Here is a 5,406-nt window from a genome sequence, read left to right as displayed (position 1 = left end):
AAATTAAACAACCAATTGCAAAACAGAATTGCTTTCAATCCAGACTTTTCCATATCATATCACATATTTAACTGCCTGCCATAGTTCTCAAAAGCACTTCATGTACAACATGTCCAAAATTAAATCATTTCTACCCACCCCAAACTGGTCCTCTCCTAAACTTCCCTATCTCACTGAATACGTGATGATTTTTCTTGTGGTGCACAAGTCAGAAATGTTTAGCAACTTCTCCACTCTGCCTCCCCCATTCAGAACATACGCCATGTCTTCAATATTCTCTATCCCTCAATTATTGCCCTTTCCAACTTTTCACCCTTCACAACTCTACCTCTCTTAATGATTATTTTTCTTGTGGTGCATAAGTCAGAAATGTTTAGCAACTTCTCCACTCTGCCTCCCCCATTTAGAACATACGCCATGTCTTCAATATTCTCTTTTTCTCAATTATTGCCCTATCCAACTTTTCATCCTTCACAACTCTACCTCTCTGATCCAGATCATTATCATTTCTTCCTGGGATTGGAATAAAAACTTTGAACTGGCCAGGCACCTGTAGCTCAAGCGGCTAGGGTGCCAGCTACGTACACCGGAGCTGGAAGGTTCAAATCCAGCACGGGCCACCAAACAACAATGATGGCAGCCAAAAAATACAATCAAAAAATAGCCAGGCGTTGTAGCAGGTGCCTGTAGTTCCAGCTATTTGGGAAGCTGAGGCAAGAGAATCGCTTGAGCCCAAGAGTTGGAGGTTGCTGTGGGCTGTGACACCAGAGCACTCTACCCAGGGCGATAGCTTGAGATTCTGTCTCAAAAAAAAAAAAAAAAAAAAAAAAAGCTTTGAACTGATTTCCCTAACCACTCTTGCCCCTGTAATCCATCTTTCACCCAAGAGACAAGAGCCAAGTTATCCCCCTCAGTGCAAACCTGAAAATCCCCACACTAAATCCCTGCAGTGGCTTGAGAAGCTGTTAGGCCAATGAAGTGTAAAATCACGAACTAGACCTTGCCTATCCTTCTAACCTCATTTGTTGCCACACTCCCCTGCCTGCACTATGCTCTAAACATACTGGTCGTCTTCCATTTTCTCCATTTGCACAGTGATCTGTTCCATCATCTGCTATTCTTACTGCCTGCAAGATTATCCTCAACCTTCCACTGTCTCCTTTCACCACTGAAAGCCCACTAGCCCTTCAAATAACACCCTAAGCATCATTTTCCTAAGAAGGCTTTCTCTGAAACTACACATCCAATCAGGATACCCACTTTATTAAGCTTTCAAAGCACCCTGTGCTCTTCCTTCAGAGCTATTATGTGTGTAGTTTATATATACCCACACCACACACCCCATACACACATACCAGACTGCAACCATATCCATCTTATTCATCACTGTGCCCCTAACAACTAGCATGTAATAAATATTTGTTGAATAAATACACAGTTCAGAATTTAAAAGAATTAGTAGTCACCTGAAAGTTTTTCTTGTTTTTGTTTTTGAGACAGATTCTCACTCTAGTTGCTCCAGGCTAGAGGGCCATGATGTCAGCCCAGCTCACAGCAACCTCAAACTCCTGCACTTAAGTGCTCCTCCTCTCTCAGCCTCCAGAATAGCTGGGACTACAAATACTTGTCACAATGCCTGGCTAATTTTTCCTTTTTTTTTTTTGAGACAGAGCCTCAAGCTGTCCCCCTGGGTAGAGTGCCGTGGCACAGCTCACAGCAACCTCCAACTCCTGGGCTCAAGCGAGTCTCCTGCCTCCACCTCCCAAGTAGCTGGGACCACAGGCACCCGCCACAACACTTGGCTATTTTTTTTTTTTTCTGGTTGCAGCCATCATTGTTGGTTGGTGGGCCCAGGCTGGATTTGAACCCTCCACCTTAGGTGTATGTGGCTGGCGCCTTAGCCACTTGAGCCACAGGCACCGAGCCACTAATTTTTCTATTTTTAGTATAGATTGGTGTCTTGCTCTTGCTCACGCTGGTCTCAGTAACTCCTGAGCTCCAACCATCTTCCTGCCTCAGGCTCCCAGAGTGCCAAGATTACAGCCTTAAGTCACCAAGCCCTGTTCACCTGAAAGTTTTTCGGCACACTAGGTTACAATCTTTTGCCTCTCCCACTATCACTAAAATTCAGTATATACAAGTTTTCTTTTCTTTTCTTTTTTTTTTTGAGACAGAGCCTCAAGCTGTCCCCCTGGGTAGAGTGCCCTGGCATCACAGTTCACAGCAACCTCCAACTCCTGGGCTCAAGTGAGTCTCCTGCCTCAGCCTTCCAAGTAGCTGGGACCACAGGCGCCCACCACAACCCCTGGCTATTTTTTGGTTGCAGCCAGGGCGGGCTAGATTCGAACCCGCCACCTTAGGTGTATGTGGCTGGCGCCTTAGCCACTGGAGCCATAGGCGCCAAGCCTACAAGTTTTATTTTCTTACAGACTATCAGGAAAGAAGGAAACATAAAACTAGGGTGAGCCCCAGTCCAAAAAAAAAAAAAAAAAATTGGAAAGGAAAATGCTTTTCCTTTTTTTTTTGAGACAGAGTCTCCCCATGTTGCCCTAGGTAGAGTGTTATGGAGTCACAGCTCACAGCATCCTCAAACTCTTGGGCTTAAGCGATTCCCTTGCCTCAGTCTCCCATGTAGCTGGGACTATAGGCATCCACCACAACTCCGGCTATTTTTTGTTGCAGTTGTCATTGTTGTTTAGCTGGCCCAGGCCAGGCTCTGAACCCGCCAGCCTTGGTGTACGTGGCTGGCCGTAACCATTGAACTACGAGCGTGGAGCCACTTTCCTTTCTTGTGATTCTGGCAAGCAGCAAAAAAGAAAGGTGACCACACACAATGGCTCATGCCTGTAATCCTAGAACTCTGGGAGGCCGAGGCTGGAGGGTCACTTGAGGTCAAGAGTTCAAGACCTGCCTGATCAAAAGCAAGCTGTGTCTCTACTAAAAAGAGAAAAAAATTGCCAGGTGTGGTGGTGAATGCCTATAGTCCCAGCACCTCAAGAGGCTAAGTCAGGAAGATTGCTTGACTGCCAGAGTTTGAGGTTGCAGTGAGCTATGATGATGCCACTGTCCTCTAGCCTAGGGGACAAAGTGAAGACTATCTCAAAGAAAAAAAAGAAAGAGAGAAAGGTACTCTTAACAGTAATTTCAAGAGATACTAGTGTGTTAGGGCTCTGCAACACATCAAGGAAGATTCTAAATATTACATAGCTGACATTGGTGTACATGTAACATGACACTCAGAGCATATGTGAACCAAAACAAATTACAGATATGGTAAATTCAGTTCCTTTACTTCATTACTCAATCTTTTTATTTTTTATTTATTTATTTTTTAGAGACAGAGTCTCACTTTGTCACTCTTGGTAGAATGCTGTGAGGTCACAGCTCACAGCAACCTCCAGCTCTTGGGCTTAGGCAATTCTCTTGCCTCAGCCTCCTGAGTAGCTGGTACTACAGGTGCCTGCCACAACACCTGGCTATTTTTTGTTGCAGTTTGGTGGGGGCTGGGTTTGAACCCGCCACCCTCGGTATATGGGGCCTGCGCCCTACTCGCTAAGCCACAGGTACTGCCCCATTACCCAATCTTGGTCAGAACAGATGCAGAATTAGACAATAAAACCATTTCTTTCCTAAAATCCTCCCAATACAGGCAATGGGTTCTTAGCTAAGTAGTACATTCCTTGGGTGTCAATTATTATCTGGCATTAGCACTGTTGCATAGTACTCTGTATTTTCCTCTAACCTAGTATCCATAGTTAGTGTCTCATTCTGTTCTAGCCACAATTATTATCCTTCCTGTTTTCTATCAAGCCAGAACACCTGTGCCTCAGGGTTTTTGCAGTTTTGGTTCAGTTTGCATGGACTCTCTCCCAGAAACATATACATAAAGGTATGCTCACCTTGTTCATGTCTTTACCAAAAAAAGCACCCCATTTAAATGTGCAGTGAATGAACAGACTCCTTGTCTTCCCCTCCTAGCTTCAGATTTCTACAAAATATTTAACCAACCGACATTCCATATGTTTTGCTTATTTTTTAAAATCTGCCCTGACAGAGAAAAATATTTTGTCTGTCTTGTTCACTGCCACATCCCAACACGCAAAATAGTGCCTGGGAGAGGAAAAATTCAAATATTTAACTGAAAGCACAACGGAACTCTTTTAACTATCCGAAAGAGCAGGCTCTCAAATATTTGTTGACTGAAAACATGATGGAACTCTTGACTATTCAGGCCGCTGAAATACATAGCACCCTCATTCTCAGTAGGTAGTCCCCATCTTGAGCCTCAAAAAAAGCTCAGCCCAAGAGCGGGAACTTTTTCTTCCGGATTATCTGAGTTAGTCCAGAAAGCTAGAGTAGTTAATTCTTGAGTCTGACATTTCCAATTCTCGGAGATTTTTCTCATCTTCATGCTTCCATTTCCTTGGTTTCTCCTGACCATTAACCCTGTTCAACTGCCATTTAACGCCTAAACCTAGAAAATAGTCTAAATTCCGATTTCATAACTTCGAATTCCTTCTGCACAGATCCCTCCCAACTCAATCCCAAACTACATTTTCTCCCTTTGAGTTCTTCCACTAACTCACCCACTGCCACCTACTCAGCCACTCCACCTACTCCACTCCACCTACTTCCACTCCACCTACTTCCACTAACTCAGCCACTTCCACTACTCAGCCACTCCACCTACTCCACTCTTTCCACGCCCCGTAACATCTCCCTAAACCCCAGGGGTCTTCCCGCCTGTTTAAGATCTCTCTAAAACCCTCGGGGTCTTTCCTACTGGAATCCTCGTCTCTATTCTATTCGCCAACTCCTCCCACTCGCCCACCCACCCCCAACACCGCTCCGCACGCACGCACACCCCCATCAAATCTCTCTCCCTAGACCTCGAAATGAGCAGCAACACACGAGCCCCAAACCCAAGAATGAGGAACCTGGATGAGCCATTGATTAACCCATGACGGTACCCACAAGACAGCTGTTAAGACCCACCTCTGAGGCCGACGTCCTTAGCAGACGTCGTGTTTTGGAGTGGGCCTGTGCGACCCCAGAATCTCAAGCCACCCACAGCAGGAAGGTCCTAGAAACGCAGGTGTTACGCTTCCAGCGCGCCGCCATCTTGTGAAGCCATCTGGCCTCGTGATTGGACAAGTAACTATCGCGGGGTTTGTAGAAAAGCCTGAAGGGAGAAGAAACTGTCGCGATACTTGGGATTTGTAACTCCCTGCAGAAAGTAGGAGACCGTTGCAGTGTAGCAAGACGGGACTTGTGCTTGAATTCGCTAAGGACCTTGTTAGAAAAAAAAGAAAAAAGAGTTAACTCTCTGGGCTCCTCCCTCTCCATACTTATTAAATCACACTCTCTGAGGTTGGGCGGGTAATATGAAGATGAAGGAGGGAGACT

At 45.3% G+C, this 5,406-nt stretch overlaps 1 protein-coding gene across 2 annotated transcripts in view; it reads right to left on the bottom strand.

Moving 5' to 3' along the window:
- The window catches only part of METTL16 (methyltransferase like 16), a 94,145-nt gene extending 88,992 nt beyond the window's left edge, over positions 1–5,153 (bottom strand). For both annotated transcript variants that reach the window (XM_003799076.3, XM_023518736.1), the window contains exon 1: positions 4,996–5,153. The gene's annotated coding sequence lies outside the window, so the exon portion shown is untranslated. The remainder of the gene's footprint in view (positions 1–4,995) is intronic.
- Positions 5,154–5,406: the final 253 nt, after the last annotated feature.

This window comes from Otolemur garnettii, unplaced genomic scaffold, assembly GCF_000181295.1.
Source record: "Otolemur garnettii isolate 467f Iridium unplaced genomic scaffold, OtoGar3 scaffold00145, whole genome shotgun sequence".
NCBI lineage: Eukaryota > Metazoa > Chordata > Mammalia > Primates > Galagidae > Otolemur > Otolemur garnettii.
The sequence above is the reverse complement of the archived record's forward strand: the minus strand, read 5'-3'. Positions and strand labels throughout refer to the sequence as shown.